The sequence below is a fragment of the Protopterus annectens genome, chromosome 2.part2 (genome assembly GCF_019279795.1).
Source record: "Protopterus annectens isolate FY-2018-M chromosome 2.part2, PAN1.0, whole genome shotgun sequence".
NCBI classification, from domain to species: Eukaryota; Metazoa; Chordata; order Ceratodontiformes; family Protopteridae; genus Protopterus; species Protopterus annectens.
In genome coordinates this window covers 401,725,065-401,739,161 of record NC_056730.1, presented here as the reverse complement: position 1 = coordinate 401,739,161, position 14,097 = coordinate 401,725,065, and the positions used below count along the sequence as shown (strand labels likewise).

Here is a 14,097-nt window from a genome sequence, read left to right as displayed (position 1 = left end):
AGGCTAACCACGACAAGGGCCTTTCTAAGCCTAGCCATGCACCCCAAATCTCTGGCAAGTTCTGGTACCCTTGATAAGGGTAAGCAGGGGCTTGGGAGGTGAAACATTTATAAGTAGGGGCCTGAAAAATGAACCATTTACACACTTCTCGTGTTCATTAGAGACATAGGTTTCAAACCAGGGATGAATTTCCTGTTCCCTGACCAATTGTCCAAGTTAAACTTGAATTGGGTTAGGGAGGAACTCTGCTTCACATGGATGGGGAGCCTGTTCCAGAAAAGGGGTAGTCTCTGGGATACACACCTGTCTCTCCAGCAGGACCTATTTATATCGCAGGCAAGAATTAAGCTTTTAGAAAGGGTACTTCTGGCGATGTTTGTTTTGCAGATATGCAGGAGGTCCATCAGAGTGGGCTATGATAATGCCTTGTATGCCAGGCAAAGATCTCTCCTCAACAATCTATAGGAGACAGAATACAGGGATAGGGCTCTGCGGCGGTCTGCATAGGACATGTTACTTACACTCTGTATTCTTCTAGTGAGGAATCTCTGTGGACTTTCCAGTTGTTGTTGGATATGCCTGGGTAGGTAAATACCAAAGGGGGCCTTGTACTCAATGATAAGTCTGATGAATGCCAAATACAGTGGAACAATGGCTTACTTGAACCCAGATGCTATACCTCTGTTTATAAGTTGCACAACATACAATACTTGCCTCATTACTGTAAACACATGATGGTCAAAGATTGGATTAATGTTCATGTGTGTCCCCAAGTCCCTGACTACTGGGTCAACTCTTAGGGGGTGTGTTGTCAATATGATAGTTACCAGGGATGGATAACTTCCCAAAGGATACTATTATGCATTTCTTGGCATTTAGTTTTAGTCCATGGCTCTGGCACCAGATCTTTGTCTGTGTCAGCCCTACCTGGAAAACATTTGTGTTGGTGGGTGATTCAGTGACAGCTCCTAATTTGCAATCACCTGCAAATTTAGTCATCCAGCGGCCACAGACATTGGCCTTGACTTCAGAGAAGTAAATGCCAAAAAAGGAGCAGTCCCATGACTGATCCCTGAGGGACTCCACTTGTGAATGTGTTACTTAACACTACATGGACAAAAAGGTCAATGTCTCAAACCAACTTTCTACACACAAATGTTTCTTCATCAACATTGTTTAAAAGCTACAATAGAGATGCGAGCAAAAACATTGGTGATTTTTGTCATTTAATTCATCAATTAGCAACTCCAGCTACTTTTAAGGCAGTCTACCACAAAAATAAAATGCTACACTCAGGTCAACTCCACATGGAAAAGTATTCATTTTACTTTCTTTTGTTTGTGTGAGTAAACATACTATCACTGCTTATCAATGGCTTTTGTAGTTGACAACTAACAGATAGTAAATACCGACACATGTTCTCATATCCTCCAGCAGGGGTGTACCCCCGAAGATATAGGGTTAGATCTATTTTAAGAGGTATTAATTGAACTCGATTTTTTGACAAAGAGGCAAATAAGGCGATTTATAGAATATATGGAAATAGTACTGGAGAACAATTACATTTGTTTTGAAGACAAAATTTTTAAGCAGGTAAAGAGTGCAGCAATGGGGGTGGCATGTGCCCCCATCTTTGCAAATTTAATGACTCTTCTCCTTGGAAAGGTGCTACTTGTTTCCATTGGAATATCAAAAACACAAAACTGTAATCAAGTTTTCTTGACGATATATTTTGTGGGGAGAGGACGTTGCAAACATTCTGTAGTTCATCAAGTACATTAATCAGACTACAGCCTTCCTAAGGTTTACCCATTAAATTGAGCCAAACCAAATTAATTAACTAGATACTACGATTATGAAAAATACTGCAGGATTTTCAACTAATATTTTTAGGAAATCCATATTCTCCAATAGCTACTTACATTTTACTAGAGCCCAACCCTTTACACAGAAGAAAAGTTTAGTTAAGGGCCAATTTGTCAGACTGACACGTATGGTCTCAGACAAGAAATGATCTGATATGGAGAGGGCCAAACTAGAAAACATGTTCATCGAAAGACAGTACCTGGTCTCCCTGGTTAGATTCATCAATGAAGAGATCTCAAAAGGGTGGGGAAAGAAATACTGTCCCCTTTTAGGGACAGACCTCAATGCACCCAGAACTGGCAATGTCAATTCAGACAATGAAATACCTCTAAAGGTATTGAATCCCCTTATCAAGAGCTGGATTAGGACGATCAACCAACTAACTACTTTAGGGCTCTTACATTACAGCATAACAAAGGATCCTATGTAGTGAAAGACATTGTTAGTAAGTATTGGTGCATTTTGACCAGTAATGACAAGCTGAGAAATAGAGTGGGATCATATCTCTCAACCTCCCCAAATCCCTCGGAATTTTATGTTTTTGGGTGCAAAATAATAGGGTACCACAAATTACTGAGTGGCCCCTTTGAATCCCGATTTTGTTTTCTTCTTTTATTTACATTTTTTTAGTTGATGCTGATGTCATCGCACACCCTTCAACGTCATAAACGTGTAGGGGCATGCGTAATAATGTCAGCATCAGACTTATCTCAGTCCAAAAGAGTAAACTTAAAGAAAAAAAAAAAACAATTGTTTATGGCTGTAGGGGGCAGCCAATCAATGAGGACATTGGAGTGTAGCATTATCAAATCAATGTCTTACATGTCTGGTGACTCTGGTCCTCCTGAAATATTATAGGCTGGCTGGAAATATTCCCAGACTAAGTGGGAAAATCAGATGTAGAAGAAACAGACATCAGGATGTTAGCTCGGACACAGTATTAGCTAATGTCCGAAACACTGATGATTGCACAGTGAATACTACAGTCGCAATGACTCCTCACACACTTGCCCAGTGCCTACCCATGTCTGTACGGCCTCCGCTGGCTTCTCCTCAACAAGGTAAGAAAGTAACAAGCAGGAAGAGAGTGTCCGTGAAAACTGCAGAGTCAATATTGTATTTACGGTTATGTCTGCAATAGTACGGGCAACCCTTTCTAGGCTACCTTTCAGCAAAGTGCTTAGTGATAGTTTGTGATTGATGCATTTACAGTAATTGGTGGGGACTGGGGAGTAGGATTGTGGGGTGAATATGGATGGCTTAAAGATATCTGTGAAGGAAGATTGTGTTAAGATATGTAGGTATTTGATAGCAGCAGCAGTTTTCATATGGGTTTTGACCCCTTTTCAATATAATTACAAGTCCATGCTGATGATGGATGGAAATGCAATTGCTTTTGAATAAGTTTAATGTTTGACTCAACAAGTTCCATAGTTTGGCTACAGACACTGGGTGTAATGCAGGCATCCAAGGAAGTTTTACGAGTCACACGTGCTGTAAGATGATCAGTAAAAATGAACATGTTCTGCAGTGGAAGTTTTATCCGGATATGTTCTTTTTTCTTTGTATTCGGTTTTGTTTATACAGGATTACTGCTTTTACAGTCCTCTTTTTTTGTTCCCTGGAATTTTAATGAAACTCTATAAAAGAAATGTGCAGAATACTGTTATGTTTCTCAATCCGATTGCTGCAAGTGTTGTAAACAGTCCAAAAAGGTTTCCAGCGTACTATTCTCTTTGTCTAGAGCTTTAAGGATGTCAAATATTGTGGTTGTCGAGAACTGTCATACTGGAAAAGGTTAAACACTTAATCTGTTTCAGCAGGGAATGTTTTTTTGCGATTGAGGCATTGGTTTGTCATTCAAATTTCAAACCCATCGAAGCCACGGTGGTACAGCGGTAGCGTTGTTACCTCACAGCAAGAGGTTCTCCCGTTCGATTCTCAGCTTGGCTTTGGAGTGCCTTTTGTGTGGAGTCTGCATGTCCTCCCCGCGGTTGGGTAGCGTTCGAAAGACATGCGTGTGTAAATGGCGTGCCTTCGTTGAAGGTTGGGCGTCGAGCTGGCACCTCGGCGTTTCGTAAAAAAAATCTACTGCCAATCATTAGCGGTCCAGAGTTCCGCTGTGCCGACCCCTTACCGGGAAAAAGCCGAAAGACAAACAACAACAACTAGGTTAATAAGGGGCAGGGTTGTTACATACACATTGTGGGAAATGACTTCCAACTCAGGATTTTTTTTAAAGTACCACTGTCCCCCAGCACACGGATAGCAGCACTTTTGAGAAATAATGTACTTTAACTGTTTAAGTGATAATTGAGCTGTTTTTTCTTACTTTAGTTTGAAAGACTTTTTATGCTTTTGCTGTATTGATGCTTATAGGTTCATAGGTGTATACTAGGCTAATGGCCCTGGAGCCTTTACAAGCCTACCCCATAGGATTACCCTGGCAGCGTGCCACCCAACCTTAGTTCCTAGTGCCTCTGTCTAGTAGAGCCACTTGAGTGATCCCCGGGGTGAATTTTCTATTTCCCATCCATTCATCAAGATTCTTCTTGAAGAGGGCAAGTGAGGTGCTCTGTTTGACATGTAAGGGAAGTCTACTCCATAGCATGGGCAGTCTTCTGGGTTATGAACCTGTCCCTCCAGCATGTTCTGTTGATTGTGGTAATGTGGCTGAGGTCTCTGGAGTGTGTGGTTCGGAGGGATTGGGATTTCTTTAGATGTAGCATTTCTAACAGAGCTGGGTCAGACATGGCTTTGTAAGTCAAGCAGAGATCGCACTCTATGTAGGCGATATAAGACAGAAAATTGTTGGAGTTTTTTTAGTCTGTCCATATAGGACAAGTGTTTAAGGCCTAGGATCCTCTTTGTGAGGTACTTTTACGACCTCTCCAGTTGTTGCAGGTGTCTAGTGAGGTACATGCCAAATGGGGCATTGTACTCGACTGGCCTTATAAGGGAAGAGTAGAGGGAGACAATGACCTCTTTCTTCCTGGATGCAAAACCCTTAGTAATGAGATGTGCCACATAGGACTTTAGACCACAGTTGCAACATGGTGGTCAAAAGAGATTGCTGTCAACCTGTGTTCCCAGATCTCTTATAACGTCTTCTGTGTTTAGTGGACTACCATCAATGTGGTAATTCAAGGGAACCGGGTTTTTCCCAAAGTGGATGACGACACATTTTTTGGCAGTGAACTTAAGGCCATGGTTCTGACACAGTCATTGGTCTCAGTCAGGCCTTTCTGTAGGATGTCAACATCACTTGGGGAATTAATAATAGCTCCCAACTTGCAATCATCTGCGAACTTTGTCAGCCAGAGTCCCTTCGTGTTGGCCTGGACTTCAGAGAAGTAGATACCAAAGAGGAGAGGACCCAGGACCGAACCCTGTGAGACACCCCTCGTGATTGGTCGGCAGTCTGACTCGGAGTCAGCTACTTTCACACTGTGGGTTCTGTGTGTGAGCCAGTTTGCAATCCACCTAGTGATACAGGGGTTGATGCCTAGCTCAGTAAATTTTTCTATGATTCCTGAGTGGGGAATGGTATCAAAGGCCTTGGCCAGATCAAGGTAGGCTGTATGAACCACCTTACCTTAATCCACAGCTCTGGTGACGGACTCAAGGAAGTCGACCAAGATGAGCAGGCATGATCTACCCTTCACAAAACTAAACTGTGTAGGATCCAGAATTTGGAGATTTCCTATATCCTTGTTTATTAGGTCCATGATGATGCGTTCCATAGCTTTGCATATCAGACTCATCAGGCTAATGTGGCAATAGTTCCCAGTGTCTGTAGTCACTCCTCCTTTGTGGAGAGGGATGACTGTAGCAGTGTGCCATTGGGTAGGAGGGATGACTGTAGCAGTGTGCCATTGGGTAGGGACAAGGCCTGAGGTGTCTGTGATTGAACAGGACACACAGGTGAGGTGCCAGTTCACTCTGCAGTTCATGTAGAACACAGCCAGGGATACTGTCTAGTCCCATAGAAGCTGTATCCTTGGCCTTGGACAGTACTGTTTTAACCTGTGCAGCAGTAATACTGGGTGTCTAGCCAATCTACTGGTATTGTGATTGGTCCTGGGGGGGGGGGGGGGGGTCAGCACCGAATCTGTCAGCCAGTTTATTTGCAATATCTGTTGGCTCAGTATAGGAGGTACCATTGTGCAGTAGCTCACAGCAAATCTGGGTATTGCCATTGAGATTCTTTACATAACTATAGAAGGCCTTGTGGTTGTCTTTACTATCTTATAATTAATGAACTTCACATTTCTCTGTTTGACTTTTGAAGATATTTTCTTCGGTCTTAAAAAAGTATAAACTTTGTTAAACAAGTTTTACAGTACTTGGTGGGGAGTGGGGTGTGGACTGCCTACATGCATTTTAAAAGGTAAACTTCTGTTGCATTATTTCATGAGAATTACGAACAAGATGACTCTGCTTAGTCATGCTGTTCATAATTCTTATAAAATTCTGCAACAGTTATAGAAGTTTCCTTTTAAAATTCATGCAGTGCGCACCCACCAATTACTGTAAATACGTGACCAACTGACAGCAGCAATAACTGCATCTTATTTTGGGCTGGAGACTGCGACAGGTTAAGGTAACAGCCTTCTATAGAAAGCCAAACCAAAGTATTAAATTATTTTTGGACCCAAACAGATGCATGGCTACTCAGTTACCACTGTTGAAGTGTTTGAAGACAATGAACAGGAAGCTACTATCACAAAAGCTTTAAACGGCCAAAAAAAAAAAAGGCAATACAAATAATTTTTTTGCACACTTCTGTTATTGAAACAGTAATGTTTAGGTTCCACCGTAAAGGTGCCCGTTAAAAGATTACATCGATTATTTTACAGGCACCGCGCCGACATGAATAATCCAAACGCAGATCTTGAAAAGCAGCACAGGGCCAAGCAGATCTATTAAAAATTCCCATCCACGTGCCTCGTACACATTGATTTCTGACTGACACCGAGCAGCAGTGAAACCCCCCCATGGATTATAATATGTTTAGCAGGGTTCTCTGGGAGGAGGTCACAAAGTGCATACAGATTAGCTTCAGTGCACTAAGACAGCAGCGTTTGAGCTCTCCACAAGGTTTTTTTATACCTTTTTATTCTGAATATGAACTTTTTAAATCCTTTTATTTATAAAATGGTACAACATATATTAAGTTACAGATCATTTTCTGTAAAACATTTTATAGGTGGATTTGTTTCAACTTAAGCAACAACATATTTTGCATTCATGATTGATGACTGCAACCTCTGTAAATACTTTTGTTCTGCAAAATGTTTTCCTGCTTGCATTGCTAATTTGTTTGGTCTGCCTCTGAGTAAACTTGACTTTTTTTTTTAGTTTAATACATTTTGCCTTTCATGACCACATAAAGGTAGACTTTTGTAAACTTTTTTCAAAAATGTCAACTATAATTTCTTTCTTTTTTTTCTTTTCACAGAATTTGTTTTATAGATTGATACTTTAATATTTACTTTACTGTTTGAGCTGGTGCAGGTTTACCATCTACATCCTGGGTGGCTGTTTAGTTAAGAGTGAGCATCAATAACAAAGGACAGATAAACTAGTCAAGGCAGACTGAATGCAGAATAGAGAGGATTTCTAAGAAGACCCTAACTTCCCACTGAGTTATTGTGTGCTCTCTAAGGTGCATGCCATGGTCACTTGCGTTCTCCCTGATAGCTGAGGATGTGGGGTGGGATGGTCACATAGAAGGTATACCACACACTTGGAAATAAGTAAGTATCTTTGAATGGCAGAGTACATTTATTTAAGCAATCAGCTAAGCAGTAGCTAATCTTATTTTTATAACAGAAAATTATAGTTTAGTTTTGCACAAGTTAAAAGTTTTCATACAAGTTCAAATATTAAACTGAACAGTGTTTTATTCATATTATCTTGAGTTTAATATTTTGTCTCTTCTTCAATTTGCATTTAAAAGTTTGTATCCCACAATCCCACTGGAGTGGGTGGGGTTCCATAATTATGTACGCAAATTTATGTTAATCAACGTGCAGATTTGTACCTATTTTTCATGGGCCTTTGTCCAGATTTTTGATATTTCCAGGTTGAAAGGTATGAGTGGGACCAAGATCTGCCTTTATGTATAAAGAAGCAAGCAACATTGAAAATACTGTAGAAATGAAGAATCCCTCCACACTAATGAAAAAAAGAAAAGGCACAAGAAAGTGTCACAGCTGTAGTCAATGCAAATACATTTTAGAGTGTTAGCAAGTCCAACTCAACAATAGTTTTAAATCAGTTGTATTTGCACAGCATGGAAATTGTCTAACAAAAGGGATAATATACTTCAACCTGTTTAGCATTCTATGTTGGAAAAAACAGAGAGACAACTGAGAAAACTGATACATGAACACAATTATGACATCCTAAAATGCAAAGTACAGTTTTGTACCTACCATAAATGTAGATGTTAGAGTGCTAATACAGCTGCAGTAATCACAGATGGGTTTTCTGCAGTCAGGCGAGTCCTTGGTCGGCCGAATTCCAAAGTCTAGGTCCGGCGTCGGTTGTTGTCGCTTTCTTTCCTGACGTCAGTGCGACAGGGGTATATAAGACACAGCCGACCCCATTTTCTTCAGTCTTTCTTGCCCCAGATGTCAGGTGCCCCCAGAAGGAAGGCAATACATAAATTATATATATATTCATGCAATGCAATATAATCAAAAATCAGTAGTTGCAAGCAAATATACCATAGAAGGATAACCCAATCAGGTTGTAGGAGGAGGGGTTAGCCACTAGGCCTTTACCAAGAGGGGAAGGAGGGAGGGAAACCTGTACTGCAGCTGTATTAGCACTCGAACATCTACATTTATGGTAGGTACAAAACTGTACTATGTTCATCGTGCATACAGCTGCAGTAATCACAGATGGGTAGAATCCCAAAGCTACGCACAGGGTGGTAGGCACTAGGTGGAACTGGGAGGAGCCAGAATGCCCTGCAACACAGCAGTGGCAAAGCCTGCTCAAGTTTTGGAGTATAAAGGCAGGTGGTAGTATTTTGTGAAGGTATGCACAGAACTCCAAGTGGCTGCCTCCAAAATATCTTTGGTAGGAACTCCTCTGAGGAAGGCTGTAGAGGTAGCTGTGGCCCTTGTGGAGTGGGATCTGATGCCTGTAGGAACAGATTTTCCATGAAAGGAGTAACAAAACCGTATGCAGTGGCCTATCCATTTTGAAATTGTCTGTTTGGAAACTGGCTTTCCTTGAGCTCCTACAGCATAGGACACAAAAAGTTGTTCTGATTTCCTGAAAGGCTTTGTTCTGTCCAAATAATAACGTAGCTGTCTATGGATGTCTAAGGAGTGTAGCAGCCTTTCCCCTTTGTTTTGAGGATTGGGGTAAAAGGTAGGTAAGTGTATGGCCTGATTTAAAGCTACCCTGGATACCACCTTAGGCATAAATGACGGGTTGGTTCGTAGGGAAACCCTGTCCTGATGGAAGCTGAGAAAGGGCTGCACAGCCATGAGGGCTTGTAGTTCCGAAACCATACGAGCTGAGGTAATGGCCAGAAGGAAAGCTGTTTTCCAGGACAAATATTGCAAATCTGTTGAGGCAGCTGGTTCAAAGGGAGGCAATGTTAATGTTTCTAGAATGTAATTAAGATCCCAGGCTGGTATCGGTTGTTTCCTTGGAGGTCTTATATTCTTAGCCCCTCTGAGGAACTGTCTTAAGAGTGGGTGAGAGAATAAGGGTGGATCAGTGTTGAATTCTGCAGAAATGGCTGAGGCATGAATTTTGATGGAGGAAAATAAAGTCCACTGTTCAGCAGCTCAGCTAGATACTGTAATATCTGAGGCAAATTCAGTTTTCTAGGATCCTGGCCTTTTTTCTCATTCCAAGCGCAAAACCGTTTCCATTTTGCGGAGTAAGCCTTTCTAGTAGATGGCCTTCTGGCCTCCAAAATGACATCCTGCACCTCTTTGGAGAGTAGGGTCTGTTGTGGTGTTGAGGAATTTTCCATGCAGCGAGACTGAGTGTTTTCAGCTGACTGTGAAGAGTTTTGTAGATGTGCTGAGTCAGTAGAAGAGGCATTAGAGGTAGGGACCAGGGAGGAGTATGCGTTAGGCTCCTCAGGAATGGGTACCAGTGTTGTCTTGTCCAGTCTGGAGCAATCAGTATCATCTTCAGTCTGTCTGCTCTTGCTTTCAAGAGCACCTTGGGCAGAAGAGGCAAAGGTGGGAAAGTGTAAACTGTCCATGCTGCCCAACTGAAAGAAAGGGCGTCCACTCTCCAGGCCTTTGGATGAAAGGTCCTTGAACAGAATTTTTCCAATTGATGATTCCTGTGGGAGGCGAAGAGATCTATGTCTGGCCTTCCCCACGCTTGGATTATCTTTGTAAACACTTGAGGATGCAACTTCCATTCATGTGGGTCTGTCATATTTCTGCTTAGATTGTCTGCCAGCGTGTTTTCCAAACCTGGCAAGTACTGTGCTTGAAGTTCGATTTGCCATTCCATATGCAAGTTCCAAAGTGACATGGCTAGCCTGCACGGGGGGTATGAATGTGTTCCTCCTTGTTTGTTTATGTACCACATTACTGTGGTGTTGTCTGTTCTTATCAATAATTGCCCTGGATGCAGGAGGTCCTTGAAAGCTGTAATTGCATTTATCACTGCTAGCATTTCTTTTTGATTGATGTGAAGGTGCTTTTCCTTTTGGGACCATTTGCCCTGAATGCACCTGTCTGTCATGTGCGCCCCCCAGGCGTAGTCTGAGGCGTCTGTTGTGATGACTTGATTTGCTTGAGTCTTGCAGAATGGAAGACCTGTGTTTGTTTGGCATGCTTGGGCCCACCATAGAAATTCCTTTTGCAAACATGGGATTATTGGTATTATTGTTTCCAAACTGTGACTGTGTTGAGACCATAGGTTTTTTAGGTACCACTGAAGTTTCCTCATATGCAACTTTGCACATGGGATTAAAAGAATGCAAGATGCCATGAAGCCCAGAGCCTGCAGGATTTTCCTTGCAGTGAGCCTGGTACAATTTGCTAGTATTTTGAAATACTGAGTTAGTTGCCCCTGTTTTTCTGGCGTGAGATAGGCCATCTGGGTGTTTGTGTCCAAGTTGGCACCCAGGAAAGTTATTTTCTGAGATGGTGTTAGCCTGGATTTCTCTTTGTTGACTGTGTATCCCAGAGAATTCAATAACCGTGTTACATAAGCCAGATGTTCCAGAAGTATGTGCTTGCTGTCCGTTTGGATCAGGCAGTCGTCCAAATAAGGGTAAATTTGTATCCCTTGAAGTCTGCAGTAGGCAATTACTGATGCCAGGCATTTCGTGAATACTCTGGGCGCAGTAGATAAGCCAAAGAGCAATGCAGAGAATTGATAGTGGACTGAACCTGCAAGAAATCTGAGTTATCTTCTGCAGCTTTGTCTGATTGGGACATGCAGGTATGCCTCCTTGAACGTTACCAGCCAAAACTCCTTGCCCAGCATGGGAAGAAGCTGCTGTAATGTGAGCATCTTGAATTTTGGTACGAGTAGAAATGTGTTTAGGATGGATAAGTCCAAAATGGGTCTCCAGTCGGTTCCTTTCCTTGGTACCAGAAATAGTCTGGAATAAAAACCTTGACCTTGTTCGTCAGTAGGTACCTCTTGAATAGCTTTCATGTCCATGAGCTTTGAAATTTGTATTTGAGCCTCTGCCCTTTGATTGTGTGGCAGGTTCGGCATGCCTCTCATTTTTGGAAGAGTGTGAAAATGAAATCTGTAGCCTCTGTTTATAATGTCCAGGATCCATTTGTCTGTTGTGATAATATGCCAATTTCTTGTAAATAATGCCAGCTTTCCTCCCAAGGGTGCTGCCAGCTGAGACTTGCTTGGCATGAAAAGGAGGAAGTCATTGGGTTTGTTTCCTGTATTGTTGTGCACTGTCTTCGCCACCTCTTGGTGCTGGAGATTGCCATTGTCTGCCTCTATATGATCCTTGAGATTGTCCTCTGCCCCTTGTACGCCTGTATCTACCTCTTTGGGGCTTGTCCGTGGCTGGAAAGGACCAGTTTTTTGAAGGCCAATTTCTGCTAAAACATGGTGGTTGAACCTGTAGAAAAGCTTTGACAGTTTGCATAGATTTAGCTTTTTCTTCCATTTTCCATAGTATCTCCTCAGCATTAGTACCAAATAGTACATCCTTTTGTAAAGGAGCATCTAGTAGTTTAGCTTTAACATGATCAGGCAAGATTTGTTCCCTAAGCCAGGCATGTCTACGAATGACTGATCCTGTAACAGCAGCTCTATTTGAAGCCTCTAGGGCATCATAGCCACATTGTAAGGTGTGTTTACCCACTTGTTCTGCACTATGTATCATATCCTGCAACTCCTTCAAATCTGGTTGTTCATGTTGAGACATTTTATTTCTTAATTGTGATAACAGAAACTGCTGATATTTAAGCATATGGAACTGACAATTTTAGGCCCTCATGGCTCGGGTGGCCGAGGTATATACCTTTTTTCCCCCACCTTTCTAAGGATCTAGACTCTCTTTCGGAAGGTAGTGGATTCTTAGCAGTAGAGGCCTTCATTCCCTTGGGGCCTTGAGAAATGGTTTCAGGGTCAGCATTATGGCTTTTGTAAAGAAATTGGTGAGAGTTAGGAACTCTGTAGTACCTATCAGGCTTGACTGGGGCAGGAGGCAGGGAATCCGGATTAAGGTAAGCCTCCGAGTAAACATCATCAAGTATGTCCAAGACAGGAGGTATCGCCAGAGGTCTGTGCTGAGGTAACAACAGAAATTCCCTAAGTCTTTTCTTGGAATCAGAAAAGTCTTGGCCTTCCCAATGGAAGTGTTCCCTCAAGGTGTGCAAGGTTTCCCCAAAAGAAAAATCCTCTGGGGGAGATACAGAAGGAATGGACTGCTCTGCATCAGAATCTTCAAAAGGGGAGTACGAGTGTTCCTCTACATCAGAATGTTCTGAAAAAATGGAGCCCTGGTCAGAAGAGGGAGAATCTTCCTCCACTCTGGGTCTCTTGTCTGGAGGGGGTTGGGAACCCCTGATAAGAGTAATTAAATCCTCAGCCATTTTTAGCATCTACTTTTTAGGCATGGGGCCTGGAGATGGGCCCTGTGCAACAGGCCTCTTGGGATGCATGGCTGATTTGGACTTAGTAAAGGCCTTTATGGAAAAGGAAGATGAGGGTCTAAAGACACCATGGGTGGAAGTGGACCTGTCCACATTAGGAGGCTCAACACTCACAGTGGCTTCGGTGGTTGTAGTCTGGGTAAGGGCCGAGGTACCTGCGGTCTCGGTTACAGAAGACACCGCCAAAGAAGTGTCGTCGGTAGTCAGGGGCTGCGTAGGCGCCTCGCTGAGAACCAGACCACGTGTAGCCGGTTTTGGCGTGGTGTCGGTGGAGACCACAGACCTCGCGTCGGTCTTTGTCCTTGCATTTTTTGGACAAAACGGTAGTCGGAGTCTCCAACGACATTTTATAATCAAAGGCTTTACCAAAAAGTGTTGGGCGAACTCCGCCCGACGCTTAACAGTGCGTTTATTGAAAGTAGCGCAAAAGCGACAGTCCGAGACGTCGTGGTCTGGGCCTAAACAAGGTATGCAGAGGGAATGGAAATCCTTATGCGGTATTTGCTTCCCACAAGAAATACAATTGTTAACTTTGTCTGACATCGGTCTGAGGCAAGAAAAGTTTCCCCAACGGGGTACTTAGCTTTAAAGAAGACTTCGTTTTCCAATTTTTCGTAAATTCAGGAGCTGGCCGACTGGCACTTGCGAACTGCTTCTGCTTCGGGCACCGCGCGGCAAAAAAGACTGAAGAAAATGGTGTCAGCTGTGTCTTATATACCCCTGTCGCACTGACATCAGGAAAGAAAGCGACAACAACCGACGCCAGACCTAGACTTTGGAATTCGGCCGACCGAGGACCCGCCTGACGGCAGAAAACCCATCTGTGATTACTGCAGCTGTATGCACGATGAACATCTAAAAGAATCCTATTTATAGGCATTCAATGGTATGTATTGGCTTTAAACATTTCTCATTTAATATTCTAGAAAGAATAACACACAAACCTGGGGGGGGGCTCTTGGAAAGAATATATTGAACTAAGTGAACTGATATGGCAAGCTCAGGTTAGACTCCACACATTCCCCAAGCATTAATGAATGTACTTCTTTAGTTCCAGTCTTAAAACAAAAAGCTAACAAGCTATGATCCATCTTCAACAGCT

General features: G+C 42.6%; 1 protein-coding gene across 3 annotated transcripts in view; it reads right to left on the bottom strand.

The window, feature by feature from the left end:
• Window positions 1-14,097, bottom strand: part of PLPP1 (phospholipid phosphatase 1) — a 1,366,516-nt gene that overhangs the window by 1,140,755 nt on the left and 211,664 nt on the right. The window lies entirely within an intron of this gene.